Source organism: Galeopterus variegatus, unplaced genomic scaffold, assembly GCF_000696425.1.
Source record: "Galeopterus variegatus unplaced genomic scaffold, G_variegatus-3.0.2 Scaffold2665, whole genome shotgun sequence".
Classification (NCBI taxonomy): domain Eukaryota; kingdom Metazoa; phylum Chordata; class Mammalia; order Dermoptera; family Cynocephalidae; genus Galeopterus; species Galeopterus variegatus.
In genome coordinates this window covers 173,901-190,300 of record NW_007728776.1, presented here as the reverse complement: position 1 = coordinate 190,300, position 16,400 = coordinate 173,901, and the positions used below count along the sequence as shown (strand labels likewise).

The window sequence follows — 16,400 nt, the reverse complement described above, 5'->3', positions numbered from 1 at the left end:
AGAAAAAAAAAAAAAAAAAAAAAAAAAAAAAAACTGTGAAGAAAAACTGTGAATTCCTTGTTAAGCAGTATGACAATTAAATTAATCATTAAATTATCCAGAAAGATGAGAAAATACAGGGAGAATGGTTACCCACTAATGTTATGACTGATTGCAGCTAGGTGAACCAAAGGGCTTTATTGATGCTTAGGCTGCAAAGGACCATCAGCACATATGCATATCTACAGGTACATCTTTATTTAAGCTACCTAGGACAGAGAGAAATCTAATCTACTTCTAAAGTCCTCCCAGTGAAGAAAACTCCATCAGACCCTATGTTAACTTGCTTTAAAGTTTAACAAAACTCATCGTCAGAAATTTTTCTTCTAATTATTTAACCTAGATCTTTTATTCTACACATTATTACCATTTCCTCTCATATTATCTTTAACTGGTATATTTAAAATCTGGGCAGATTCTCATAGAGTTGGGATCATCTCACTTGGTCTTATAATTCCATAATAAATTTCAACCAATCAAACAACAAATATAAGTGCTAGATGACTTAGTTTGTTAGTCTTTATCGGAGGTCTCCTCACAGACTACTCTAAGCAAAAGAACCCGGGCCACTTTAATCCTCCTTCACCAATCTTTAAATTTGCTTCTTGGTTTTCCCCTGGAAACTCACAGTTTTAGAGCTCAGTGATAGCTCAGTGATAGAGAACTGTACAGAGGATCTGATAAGTACTGAATTTAATTGATACGAAAACAATTATATGTCCCTTTCAAGTTGCAATATTAAAGTATTATATGCAGACTTATAGTTAATCTATAATTGATTCTCACCCCTAGACTACCTTCTATTGCACTTCGACCTATATAATCATGTTCAGTCATATAACATGGTATAATTAATTAATAACATGTATTAACATTTTTACTATGTGACAGGTACTGTATTATTTTACATTGATCATCTCACCTAGTAGCCTTATAACTCTATGGGTTATAGATGGGCAAACTAAGGCTTAGAGAGAGGAAATACTTTGCACGATGTCTCAGAGATAGTAAGAGAAAGAGAATTTGAACCCAGTCTGCATAACTGCAGAGATTTTATATCCATGATTGAGGAGGAGCAGTGACAAACTGCAAAACAGTTGATACAAAGCTTTTTTGTTTTAGAATGTATTTCTATTTGAATACTGAATATGGGGTCCCTAATGTTCTAGGAATTCATAATAATTAAAATAATGTAAAGAAAACACAGGAGAAACCAAAACGTTGTCAACTCCACATCCTTACAAAAGAGTTAAGTCAATAAAGAGGTAATGGTATAATTAAAATATGAAAGCAAAATTGCTCATGGTAATTGCCTGTGACACTTTATTCAGCTCTAACTCTAGGCTGACACACTTATAGATACTTGGAGTCCCTGAAGTAGAAGCAATCCTGATTGTGTGTATCTCATCTTTACAAAACTTCCTCCTGTTAATTTTCTTAAGTAAACTTTTTATTTTGAAAAAATTTCAGAGCAACAGAAAAGTTGTAAGAAGAGTTTAATTTAAAAAATAGTGTAATAATCTCTCATAAACTCTTCACCTAGATTCACACTTTGTTAACATTTTGCCACATTGCTCCTGTTTATTTTTTATTCTGCTGCATAAACTCTTCACCTAGATTCACACTTTGTTAACATTTTGCCACATTGCTCCTGTTTATTTATTTTTTATTCTGCTGAAATATACATAACATAAAATTTACTATTTTAGCCATTTTTAAATGTACAGTTTAGGGCCGGCCCATGGCTCACTCAGGAGAGTGTGGTGCTGATAACACCAAGGCCATGGGTTCGGATCCCTATATAGGGGTGGCCGGTTTGCTCACTTGGTAGAATGTGGTGCTGACAACACCAAGTCAAGGGTTAAGATCCCCTTACCGGTCATCTTTTTAAGAATAAATAAATAAATAAATAAATGTACAGTTTAGTGGCATTAAGTACATTCACACTGTTGTACAGCCATCACCATCACCCATTTTTGGAACTTTTTCATCTTCCCAAACTAAAACTCTATATCCACTAAACATTAACTCCCCATTCTCCTTTACCCCAAGCCCCTGGCAACAACCTACTACTTTGTCTCTTTGAATTTGCTTATTCTAAATATCTCATATACTGGAATCACAGATGTAGAGGATTCTTAAAGCAAATGTACTTCACAGGGCCTGGTTTTCCAAAGACTTGCAGTTTCAAATATTGACCTTACAGAGGACTAGAAATTTTCCTCAGGCTGTAAAGTCTCTGGTGTAAGATAAAGATTTGTGGCACAGCAAGGTTGCTAGCTCAAGGACAGACAGGTTACTGATTGTTATGTAAAGATACTGAGAAATTGCTGTAAGAAGGAATGTTTGCTAAGATCAAGCTTTTGTTGATAAAACCACTTAATTTCCATACTGGAATGTCATCTGGCTTGTTTCATGGAAAGCTACCAGCCTATATTGTTAAACTATAACCCCACCTATGTTCTCTTCCTGTAACTTCCTGGTCTGGAAAATAAATGCAGGAAGAGAACCCCAATTCGGGGTTAATTTCCCAAGGAAGGGATGCCTCTCACTTGAGGGTTCCAGCAGGAGTTTAACCACTTTGGGGTCTCTCACTGCTCAGAAGAGATGGGCTTTGAGTAATCCTTTGCATCTCCATCACCCAGGGGAAGTGGGGTGACAAATCTGTGGGGGGCAAGCACGATTTTGACTGCACTATTAGCTGCAGTTTTTCTCCCTTCCACCTTTTTAAATATTCAGTCCAAAGAGCTCAACCCTACCAGAAGCCACTTACCTGGATACAGAAAGATAGAAACAGAAAGTTGTGATATGAAGGGGGGAAAAACCTGGAATCTTTGCTTATTTGAATATTGGTGGAGGCTGCCATTCCCCCTTTCCTGGTTCTTCCCTCTTACAGAAGAATTCAGATCTTTTTTTAAAAAGATGACGGGGAAGGGGATCTTAACCCTTGACTTGGTGGTGTCAGCACCATGCTCTCCCAGGTGAGCCATGGGCCGGCCCTAGAGGAATTCAGATCTTTACATCCTACTAGCATGTCCCCTCCACTCTACTTCTCTACCAAGCTCTCAGCCTTTCTTCTTGCCTTCCCTTCCAAATTTCACTTTCTCCATACTAGTAACTCCATAACCCTGTTGCAATCTGGCTTCAACCTCCATAAATCTAATACCTAGCACCATTCCAGGCACAAAGTAGTTACTCTAAAAATGTTTAATAACTGATTCTGAAATTTTCTTGTCAAACTACCTCATTATCTTTGACCTCTGTAGTGTTGATGCCATTGCTGATTCCCTCCTCAAAATTCTCATCCTGTGACTCCAGAGTTCCTGGTTCTCCTCCTCCACCTCAGCTTTCTATCTAATCCCTAACTTCCTGGAAGCCAGTACCAACATGCTACAACACAGAAGAACCTCGCAAACACTATGTTAAGTGAAATAAGCCAGACACAAAAGAACAAATATTGTATGATTCCAATTCCACTTATATGACATACCTAGAATAATTAAATTTGTACAGACAGAAAGTAGAATGTGAGGAGGGAGGAATGAGGAGTTATTGTTTAATGAGCTACAGAGCTTCATTTCAAGAAGATGAAAAAGTTCTGGAGATGGATGGTGGTGATGATTGCATACAATGTGAATGTATTTAATGCCACTGATTACAGTGCAGCCTTATAAGATCAGTGTCATGGGTTTGGATCCCCAAACCAGCCAGCTGCCAAAAAAAAAAAAAAGGCACTGAACTGTGCACCTAAAAATGGTTATAATGATAAAGTTTATTTTATGTGAATTTTACTACAATAAAATTTTTTCAATTAGACAAAACTAAATTTTAATATTTAAAGATGCATACATGTATCATTAAAAATTTGCTTAATGTCAAAATTGCAATAGACTCAGAAGTGGTTAATTTTAGAGAGGATAGAGGGGTTGTAATTCATTAAGAGGCAAGTGCCATACTTGGAAATATTCTATTTTTATTATCAGGGACATTACATATGTGTACTATTTATAATTCATAAATGCATACCTTTATATTTTATTCATTTCATGTGTGTTACATCTTACAATAAAGATGATTCAAAATAAATATCATTGATGCTAAAACTCATAATGTGGTGAAAAAGAGGATACTGTATTTACATGGTCTCAAAGTATCTCCCTAAAGTACGTTAAATAGTTACAAAGAGAAAAGTGGTAAATTTGCAGTGAAGAAACTTGATATTCACCAACTCAACCAAGTGATCCCAAGTAATGTCACCAGTAAGGGGACAAAATGTGTCATTTGATATAACACGCTGAGAAGGATACAACATCATATTAATTGTATTTCTGCTGAAAATGCATAACCTGAATCTGATCATGAGGAAACATAAGATAAACCAAAATTGATGGATGCCCATATTCTTCAGAGAGAAAGAGGGGAGAGAGAGAGAGACTGAGATTAAGAATGACAAAGAAAAACTGAGGAACTGTACCAGGCTTGAGAAGACTACAAAGACAAGACCGCTAAATGCAACATGTGATCCAGAATTGAATCCTGACAAGAATTTGGTTTTCCTTCTTCTATAAATGACTCTAATGGGAGCACTGGTGATGTTTGAATAAGGTCTATAGATTATGTAATATTGATTCAATGTTATTTCCCTGTTTGAATAGTTATACTGCAGTTATATAAGAAAAAGAAAAAAGAGAGACTAGCACCAAATTATCCAAGATTTTGCTTGGTACTCAGCAAAAGTACAGGAAAAATTAACTTGCACCCAACATAGGAATAAGATGAGGACGAGAGAAAGAATATTCTTAGGGCCTTTGGAAACTGCCAGTAATTAGAGCCAGAATGGTAGTTCATTTTGCAGATTAAAAATAAGACAAAAAACCAGCTAATCCTAAACTCCTAAGTCCCAATGGGGAGAAGGAAACTTTTATATTCTAGGCTGAGAAATCTAAAAAGAAAATAAGAGAAAACTTCAGTGGATAAGAACACTACTCCGTCCTTGGGGCTGAGCTGTGAAATGTTTACTCATCTTCTGAGGTAAATGTATGTACATAAAGTCACGTGCACACAGAGCCTAGTCTTGGATCCTACTCCCCATGTCGTTATTGCCCCATCGCTCTACTTTGAGGCACCTCACGCATCTCCCTCCTGTAGTGTCTTAGGTAATGTTGAGTCTCAAAGGCTGATCTGGGCTGTACAGAGCTAGTATGCTAACTAGTGGAAACAATAGCAATAACACATCTTGGCCCTCCTCACATATAAGCTCATCACAAAGGGAGTCTTATGAAACCAAAGCCAGAGCAAGACAGAAAACCCATAGGCCTGACCAAAAATTTCTTCACAAGCTCAAGTTCATTTATTAATTTCACTTCATTTAAATGCAAGACACTCTTTAGCTCCATGGTGGTGGTGGAGAGGGAGTAGTGTATAAGGATGAAGAACTAGTTCCTGTCTTCAAGGAAAATACAATCTATAGAGTAGATAAAACGTATAGAAATAACTATAAGATACAATAAAAAGTGCTGTAGGAATTTTGAGAAATAAGTCAAAAGAAAGAATTTTAGTCATGTGGTTATAATGAACATTAATGAGTTCTTACTATATTCCAAGTTCTATTTACTCTTGCTCCTTTCTTTACCTCATCCAGTCTCATTGCTATAAATACCATCTATATGCCAATGACTCCCAACATTATATCTTCAGCTCATACCTTTCTTCCAAATCCCAAACTTATATATCTAACCACCTATTCATTGTCTCCACTTGAATGTCCAATTGACTTTTCAAACTCAGCATGCTTAAAATTGAACTCATCTTTTCTATCAAACCTGCTCCACCTGTAGCCTTCCCCATCTCAGTTGATGTTAATTTCACCCTTCCAATTGCTTATAACAAAAAGCTTGAAGACATTCTATTTTTTAATAGAAAAATTTAAAAATAACACATGAACTTATCATTCAACTTCAACAGTTATCAACAAATGGCCAATCTTATTTCATCTATATCCCCACATACTTCTCCCAAATGATTATTTACAAGCAAATCTCAGACATCACAAAATTTTATTTATAAATACTTGTATGTGTGTCTGAAATATAGAATCTTTTAAACATAAAAATATTATTAACACATCCAAAGAATATTAACAGTAATTTCTTCATGTTATCAAATATCTAGTATTCAAACTTTTCCAATTGTCTCATTTTTTTTTACAATTCCAAATGAAATTTATGCATGCATTTAGATGATACTTAAGTCTCTTTTAATCAGTAATTTTCCCCTCTTTTATTTCCTCCAATGTACTTATTTGTTGATGAAAACAGGTCATTCGTTCTGCAAAATTTACATTGTGGATTTTTCTGATTGCATCTCTATAGTGTCATTTAACATTTTTTTTGTCCCTTGTGTTTACTACAAATGGGCAGTTAGATATAAAAGTTTATTCAGATTCAAGTTACTTTTTTTGTTTGTTTTTTGGCAAGAATACATCATAAGTAGTATCATATATATCTTACTGAATCTCATCCTATTTCATAACATCCTATTGAATGTATTTTTGTTTTGCTAAAATTGATTAACAGGTTCAAATGTTGCCACCATTTTACTTGATAGGTTAGTAGTCATTGATATTTATTGTCTAGGTGCATTATTTCACTGGCGGCTGCAAAATGGTGATATTTGAATTTTAACATACTATCTTCATTTATTAGCTGGAATTCTATAAAGAAGAACTTTCCCCTCATCGAGTATTTGATTACTTAAGGAAATGCATGATAAATGTTTGAAACTTTCCCTTTATTTACCAGTTTTCAAAATAAGTTGATTTTCTAGCATACTCCAAAGATGACCAATGACATTTTTGTTTTTATTATAATCATGAACTCATGAATTTTAACATATCTGGTGTGTTTCAATCCATTTGTTATTTGTAATTGTTTATTATTATTGCAGTTACTCCAGTTATTATTCATTTTGAGATGCATATTGTCCTATCTTTGGCTTGTGGAAGTCCTTTCAGGTTAGCTGCAGGGTCCTTTTGACATGATTCTAGTAGTCTTTGATAGCTTCCTTGCTTCCTGGTATAACAAGATGTTCCAGGTTCATCTTGTATATTTCCTGACCCAGATCTGGAATCAGGTGTCTCTGTAAGAAATTCATGTTCATTTTAGTAGAAAATGGTAGAGACCACAATCTGGATGGTTCGAATGCTTATTGACTGCTAATAGATTGCTCATTGTTTGGCTTTTTCCAATTAGTTTTTAGGATTTCAGGGATTTTAACCAACATCTTTGATTTTTTAAAATTTTAATTTATCAATATACAATGTAGTTGATTTTTGTGTCCCTTTCCCAACTCCTTTTCCCTTCTCCCTCTCCCCCCATCAACATCATATCTGTTCACTTAACAAGTTGTCTTAACAAGTTCAAGGAATTGTTGTGATTGTTGAGTCTTCTTCCCACCTCCCCTGTTAATTTGTTTATATATTTATTTATTTATTTATTTTTATTAGCTCTCACAAATAAGTTAGAACATGTGGTATTTCTCTTTCTGTGTCTGGCTTATTTTACTTAATATAGTTTTCTCTAAGCCCATCCAACAACATCTTTGATTTTATATTTGTATCTCTTTCTGTTATGATCAGCATCTTGGTTCCTAATAACATTAACATAATTTATTTGTTTTATTCTACTATATATAACAGTTCCAAGAAAAAATTAATATTATTACTAATGAGATGACTGATGGAAACAACTTAACATTTTCTTGCAGTTGATTTTTTCCCCTCAGGATACATCCCATTAAAAATGTACAGTTAAATTACTGTATTTTAAGGTCATTTAAAATAATAATTCTGCCAACTTAATATACAATTAATTTCTTTCATTTTGTTTTTGATTTTTAGTAACTGTTTTAGTTTGATTTTTTTTATTGAGGTAAAATTTTAATACAGTGAAATGCACAGCTCTTAATTGTGTAATTTGATAAAGTTTTGAAAAATGTATATTTCCATGAAACTTACATATCTATCAACATGTAGGACATGTTCATCACTCCGAGAGCTTTTCATGGTCATTTCTGGTCAATCTCCACTCCCCAAGGCAACTATATTGTAATTTGTATCACCATAGATTACCTGTTCTAAATTTTTATATAAATGGAATTATACAGTATGTAGTCTTTTGTGTCCAGCTTCTTTTCCTCGACATGACATTTTGCATGCTGCTCATGTATCTGTAGTTCATTCTTATTTTAAAATTTTTGTAGTTCATTTTTTTTATTGCCCAGTAGTATTCCATTATATACATGCACCACAATTTGTTTTATCAATTCTGTTTCTGAATATTTGGATTGTTTTGGACTATTATAAATAAAGCTGCAATGAACATTGATGAACAATTCTTCTTGTGAACATATGTTTTCATTTCTCTTGAGTAGATAACTGGGAATGGAACTGTGAGTCACACGATAGATGCTTGTTTCACTTTATAAGAAACTGCCAGTTTTCTGAAATGGTTGTATCGTTTTATACTCCCACTAACATATGAGAATTTCAGGTGCTCCACATTCTCACTAACATTTGGTATTGTCAGTGTGAAGCAGTATCTCATTGCAGTTCTTAGTCAACTTTATATATCATTTATGTACAATAAAAAGTACCCATTTAAATTGCAGAGTTTGATGAGTTCAACAAATGTGTATATATATATATATGGGTGTATGTGCATGTGCATGTGTGTGTGCACATCGCTACCACCCCAGTCAAATATAGAACATTTTCATTGCCCCAAACAGTTCCATTGTTCCCCTTTGTAATCAATTCCCAGCCCCCGGCAACCACTTATTTTCTTTCTGTCACTGTAGATTAGTTTTGCATACTCTAGAATTTCATATAAATCTATTCATGCAGTATATACTGTGGGAACCATGAAAGTGCATCTCTAATATTTGCTTTTGGAGAGCATAATTGACCAATGGCTTCACCTGCTGCCCCTCTGGATCTATCACCACATTTGCCAAAGTCATACTTCCCACAGGCTGACCCCAGCTAATGCCTGAGAAGAGCAGGGATATAAAGGTAGGCCCATTTCTGTGAGATATAAGATTCCTTCAACAGGTGCCTTTGGATGGAGGATTCTTCATTGGCCTGACCAAACCTTTCTTGGAACCATGCTGAAGGACAAGACTCTTCCTTTCTGCATCAATCTATTTCTGTTGCTTATAACAAAATGCCTGAAACTCAGTGACGTATAAAGAAAACAAAATTTATTGCTTACATTTTCAGAGGCTGGGAAGTCCAGAGTCTGGGATCACATTTGGCGAAGGCCTTGGTGGTGGCAACAGTGACCATGGGGTCGGTCTCACATGGCAGAGCAGAGCAAACTTCTCATGTGCTCTTTTTGTAAAGCCCTCAGAACCATGCCCCTGACCACCATTATTAATCCATTTCACTAGGGCATGGTCCTACAACCTAATCACCTCCCCAAGGCCCTACCTTTCAATTACCATAAAAGGATTTCCTACCCTCAACAGTTATGGTGGGGATTAAGCCTCAGTGAAGTTGGAGGGGGTGGTATCCAACCTACAGTACTTTCCAATCCTCCTTCCCTTCTCTCTTTCCTTCTCCAGACGTCAGACCAGCATCTTAGTCTGAAGGCTCTTTCTGCCTTCTCTGGATTCCTCCCTGTGGTGGTGTATAATATGTCTACTAATTTTTTGACACTCCCTTCAAAAGGTAGAGCCAATTTCCCTGCTCTTTAAGAGTGGACTGAATTTAGTCACTTATTTCTAATGATAGAATAAGGCAGAAATGATGGTGTCCAACTTCCAACACTATGTCATAAAAAAGCATTGTGGCTCCCTCCTTGCTCTTTCTTGGATCACTTATTCTGAGAGAAGCCAGCTGTCATGTCATGAGGGTATTTGAACAGACCTATGAAGAGACCTACATGGTGAGCTGAGACTTCCTACCAGCATTCATGTGAGTGAGCCATCTTGAAGCATATCCTCCAGCTTAGTCAAGCCTTCAGATTACTACAACCCCAACCAACATCTTGACTGTAGCCTCATGAGAAATCCTAAGCCAAAACCACCCGACCGAGCTACTCCTGGATTTCAGATGCTTAAAAACCATGTGAGATAATAAACATTCATTATTTTAAGCTGCTAAATTTGGGGGTAGCTTGTTTCAATGCAACATGCAACTAACACATCCCCCAATAAATCTCTTCCACATCTAACTGTATCTTAATATCTGCTTCTCAGGAGACCCAACTAACGCAATATGAGGATACCTTAAAAAGTTCATGGAGAAATAGAATTAAAAAATAATATGAATCCTCCCATGAACTTTTTGAAGACCCCTCCTAACCTTATGTCTGTTTTCTTTTGTTCAGCATCATGTTTTTTAGTTTAATCTATGTTGTTGTGTTTATTTGTAGCCTGTTTCTTTTTATCACCAGTAGTATTCTATTGCATGAAGGTACTATGATTTGCTTATCCACTCTCCTACTGAGGGACATTTGGATTGTTTCCAGTTTTGAGCTATTTATGAATAAAGTTGATATAAACAACCATCACAAGTCTTTTTGTGGACATACATGTGTTCATTTTTCTTGAGTAAATTTCTAGGAGTGGAACTGCTGGGTCATAAGGTAAATGTTTGCTTAACTTTATAAGAAACTTCCAAATACTTTTCTAAAGTGGTTATAACATTTTACACCACCATTAGCAGTATATGAGAGTTCTATTTGTTCCACATCCTTGCCAACATTTGGTGTTATCAGTCTTTTAATATTTGTATTTTGTGGATGTTAAGTGGTATTGAAATGTGGTTTTTTTTTTTTTTTTTTTTGTCTTTTGTCTTTTTTCCGTGTCCGGCAGCGGATCGCAACCCTCAGTGTCGCCCCCGTACCGGGCCGGGGACCGGCAACGGGATCGCAAGCCTCGGTGTTGCTCCCGCGCCTCGCTCAGCCAGTGAGCGGGAACCGGTCTGTATGTGGGATCCGAACCCTCGGACGGGAGCGCCGCCGCGCTTCCCAAGCGGCGCACTATCCAGTGCGCCATCGGGCCGGCCCTGAAATGTGGTTTTAATTTGCATTTCCCTAGGACTAATGATGTTAAGCACTTTTTCGAGTACTTTTTGGCCATTTACATATCTTCTGTTGTGAAAATCCACTCAAATTGTTTGTCCACTTTATAATTGGGTTGTCTCTCTTTATTGATTTGTAGGTAATTTGAAAAGATATATTCTGGAAAAAGTCTTTGTCAGATCGGTCATTTTGATTTAATTTTGTTTTATACTTATGTAAAATATTTATCTGATCCCAAAGTCAAATTTACAAAATAAAATAATGTCAAAAATGTCTACCTCCCATCCGTGGTTGCTTCACAATCTGGTTCTTCTCTGCTATAGGATTTTTTTTTTTTTTTTGGGTACATTTTTTTTCTCTTCAGAGTCATTATTTACTCTCTTTCTCTCTTGTTCCTCATTTGACCAGGCAGGAAATCAGGTTGGCTCTACCTTTAAAATACTGTGCATCTAGAATCCCTCAGATTCTCACCATCTCCACTGTCATCACTCTGGTCTGTTACCTCAGTGATCACTCAGATTACTGCAAGTTCCCTGACTAGCTTCCCATTTTAATCTTTACAACCCCTACAATCTATTCTCAACATAGCAGCAAAGGGATCCTGTATAAATCTAACTCAAATAATATCACTCCTCTGCTCAAAAGCCTGCAAATGTTCCCCATTTTACCCAAATTAAGAGCCAAAGTCCTAACAATGCCTACAAGACTCTATGTGATCTGGCCCCTATATCTCTCTGATCTCATCTCCTATTCCTTTCTCTCACTCCTCTGCTCCAGCCACAATGGGCTCCAGCCATTTCTTTAATGTACCAGACATACTGCTACTTTAGGAATTTTGTACTAGCTATCCTCTCTGCCTACAAGACTCTTCTGCCAGATACCAATGGCTAGCTCCCTCACTTCTTTCAAATCTTTGCTTAAGTCTCATCTTCTTGATAAAGCCTACCCTGGCCACCCTATTTAAAATTGCAAATATTTCTGGCCCCTTCACCACTCTTTCTCATTACCACAACCCCACCAGCATTCCCAATCACCCTTATCCTATTTATTTATTGCCACAGCACTAAGTACTTTCTGACATACTTTATAATTAACTTATTATATTCATGTTTATTATCTATCTCATCCTTAGAATGTAAGCTCCCTGAGAGCAAGGATCTTTGTTCCATTTGCTGGCACACAGTAAGTGCTCAATAAATATTACAGAATGAATGAAAGACTTCTAAGCATTATGCTAACCATATTTAAAAGGTTGTCCCACTTAATTCTCAAAATAAGCCTTATAAAGTGGGGTGCTATTTTTACAATTTTACAGATGAGGAAACTAAAGCAGAGAGAAAGTAAGCAACTTGCCCAAGTTCACACAGTTGGCAGTGAGGAATTCAGTTCACAGAAGAAACTGTATTTGAGTTATGTCATTCTTAAGCCCTATGTGGAATAAGATGAAACCTTATTCCACAAATAAGGTAAATCATAAAGGTAAAGGTAATGAAATAAATCCCAATATGAGAATTAAGAGGAACAAAGCACTCAAGGAAAAAGGGACAACCTGAACAGAAAGTACAATGACTGAGGGAAAGGCAAGTGGCTCAGATTCACTGAATGAAAGAGGCAGTGCAGGATATTTGCAGGAATTAATGTTGGAAAAGAAAGTTAGAGTATGTTACAAAGGATCAAGAAAGAACTGATGAGAAAGAAGGAAGAGAAAAAGCATTTGTTATTTTGTGATATTATAAAGAGAACAATATTTCTTCAATCCAAGCATTCCTTGAAGGAAAATAACTATTTACAAATACTTTGGGGGGGGGGAAAGATGCAAAATTTAATTCACACATAGGCATGGTCTCAAAACTAAGTGAAACACATTGGTTTGAATTCCCTTTACCATCATCACCTTTACCACCACTAAGAAAATCCTTAGAGAATTTCTTCAATCCAAGCATTCCTTGAAGGAAAATAACTATTTACAAATACTTTGGGGGGGGGAAAGATGCAAAATTTAATTCACACATAGGCATGGTCTCAAAACTAAGTGAAACACATTGGTTTGAATTCCCTTTACCATCATCATCTTTACCACCACTAAGAAAATCCTTAGAGATCCCTACAAAGAGGCAGTTTTGCTCAGACTAAAGAAAAGGATGGTATCAGAGACCACAGCCAAACACTAGCTTCCATCTCACAGGCTAATGGAATGGAAGAAGGAAGATGGGATCCATAAATACATCTTTTTCACTTTTGGGAATCACTTTCTTAAATAAAATATGGGGAGTGAGGGAGGAAAAAGGGAAATTTTCCTCATTGTCCTTTGCAGTACTCTGCAGGGGGAAGGTAAACCCAATGCCTTTGCTCTACCCATTTACTTAATGTGAACAAATAATAACTATGAAAATTATTCAACAAATATTTATTGTAGGCCTCCTCTGTGGGCCAGACATAGTAAAAAATGCAGACTTCTCCCCCATCTCAATCTTTTTAGAGATTATTTTACTCAGCGCTTTTTTAGAGGTTATTTTACTCCAGGCCTTTGCAGATAACCCAGCTATTCCTGCTAAGAGGTGACCCTGTAGCTGCTGGTAGCATTATGATCATAGAATTTTCCCCAAAAGCCAAGGATAAGCCTCTGACACAGCAATCCTGTAATCCAACACAGCTCTCTGTGTAAAGAACGCTTTATAGGCAGAACTGAGTACAGGGTGGGAATCTGAGCAGCATGCAGCTCCCTTTGAATATTTTCGTTGATAAGACCATGCAATCCAGCAGAGCAGGCTGGAGTTCTGCCAAATGAGCTCAGACCCCCAGAAAAACTAATGACATTCATCTGGCTGGGAGTAAAAGAGGAGCCAGTATTTTTCCTTTATGAATTACCAGAGCTGGCTTAAATCTTATGGAGACCTTAAGCATTGGAAGGATTTTGATGCCCTCTCTCACACAACACATAATTCAAGATGAGTGTAATTAATTACAGTAAATCTCTGCTTTTCTCATGAGGATAACTTTAATACTTTATTTTAAACACAAAATATGAAATTACTTCCAGAAAAAATTAAGAGATACCCCTCCCACTTTGTTAAGTATGTGCTTAATTTACCTATTGGGTAATTTATCACTATACGTTATGAACTGATGAATGTCTGGGGGCTGAGAATTCCCTAACTAGTTTAGACTTAGCCAAAGTTACAATAACTTTCATCCCACCTGAGATTTATACTATCTTCTGCCTTGTGTCCACCCTAGTGCACACCCAAGGAAAGAGCCTATAATATAGTGCCTTCCTCTTGCACCTCTTCTAACCTCCTCTTTCAGTGGTGGACTCTTCCGCAATTCAAGGGTCCTTCATAACAAATAGCTCGAAATTATTTGTTGTACCACTATATCTGCCAATTTTGCTTCTCAAGACTGTGGAAGAAGCTACAGAATGGGAGAGTTCTCAAAAGATCATACCTGATCAGTCTACGGGGTCAACAGTTAAATCAAACAGTACAGTGGATTCCATAGCTACCGTATACTACATGTTCCTCACAATCATGCATATCACAGGTCCCTAATAATCCTTTGAATGGGCTTCTGAATAACATTCTTTTACTACTTGGCTTCTGCTGCAGCACATTATTCCTAAATGCAAACTAGGTTTTTATATACTTCGCAATTCATATATGTATTTCTTTGATTTTTTATTTAGCTTTCTGTCTTGTACATATGTGCAGTGTTTTCTGTCTTTGTAAAATTCTAAAGCATAGATGCTAACACTCCACAGTTCTTTATAGACTACTTTGCACAGTGCCATGTACAATTTGACACTTAAAAATATTTTCTGATAGGGCCGGCCTGTGGCTCACTCGGGAGAGTGCGGTGCTGATAACACCAAGGCCCTGGGTTCGGATCCCATAAAGGGATGGCCGGTTCGCTCACTGGCTGAGCGTGGTGCTGATAACACCAATGCAAGGGTTAAGATCCCCTTACCAGTCATCTTTAAAAAAAAAAAAAAAAAAATTTTTTTTCTGATAATATGATGATGATTCTGGGATCATCACCCAATCGCTGGGATACCGTTAACAAGGAAAGGAGGAAAATTGAAAGATATCTGTAGTCAGTCTTTTTGTCATATTGTCTGCCTTTTGCAAACAGCCTGCTGAATACCCATCCCATATAAAAATATGCGATTTTATTACTATCATGGTCTGCATTTGCAGCTGTAATGAATAAAACCCAATGCTAGCAGGGCCAGAGATCATAATCCTGAATTTGCCCCTACCATGTGATCAGTATGTGATCCTTCCCTATACCATTCTGATCTATTGTCTAATCTCTTTGTCAGACTTGATGAAAGCAGAGCCTGTGGTTAACTGCTGCTGACCCTTATACTGAGATGCAGTGCTAGTTAAAGGCCTCAGCTCTACAGTTGCTATGGAAACCATCCCCTTCTTCTCTCCACAACCTATTCTGGCTCTCTGCCTCCACGTGGCACTCTTTTTCTGATTGCAGAAGAAGAGGCCTGCACATCTCTCCATGCTCCTTTCCAGATTCAGATCCACAAATGGTGAGGGAATGGGGGGTGGCAGAGGTTTGGTGGAACATTACCTCATATTTATACAGTGACACATCCCCACTATCTGATGTTCTGCCAGTACTCTTTTCACCCCCACTCTCTGCTACAAAAAGGATTATCAGGGCCATGTCCAAATTGGTTGCAGAATGGACTGGCTGTTTGCTATAACATATGCTCCATGATAGAGACCAGGATTCTGTGAAGTACTTAATATGCAGATACTACCAGTCAGAATGTGGCTCACAAGCAGCCTTGCTGAATCAGGTACTGTGCTCCTTTCTACCCTGTACCCTCTCCAAAGTGGAAGGCAAATCAGACAAAAAATAAGTGCTGCTGGAGCCCTAGGGTGAAAGAAAGAATCTCTGTCTGATAAACACACGTAAAGAATGATTCAATATCCTGGATGAAAGAAGGCGCTGTAGTGCAGAGTAGGCAGGGGAGACACATTGAAGAGGGTAGATGTATAGCACTATTTTTACAAAGACGTTCTAGTCAGTCATAAAACAGTGCCAGACTTCCTCAATCCTCTTTCACACCCTCTGGTTATCTGGTTTTGTAACTATCAACCTCTTTGGTTCAAATATTGCCCCTTCTGTTTTGAGAATTCCGTGGGGGAAGTAATACCACAGTCTCCTGAGATTACCCATTTCACTGTGTCACATCATTTGTAGTTAGTTGGGAAGGTCTTCCCTGGATTTTACTCAAATCCCCCTTGCTGCAGTCTGAGC

The 16,400-nt window shown here is 37.0% G+C and overlaps 1 protein-coding gene across 6 annotated transcripts in view; it reads right to left on the bottom strand.

Annotated features, from left to right (window-relative positions):
• TP53BP1 (tumor protein p53 binding protein 1) overlaps positions 1-16,400 on the bottom strand; it is an 86,602-nt gene that overhangs the window by 68,819 nt on the left and 1,383 nt on the right. The gene's annotated exons all lie outside the window — the stretch shown is intronic.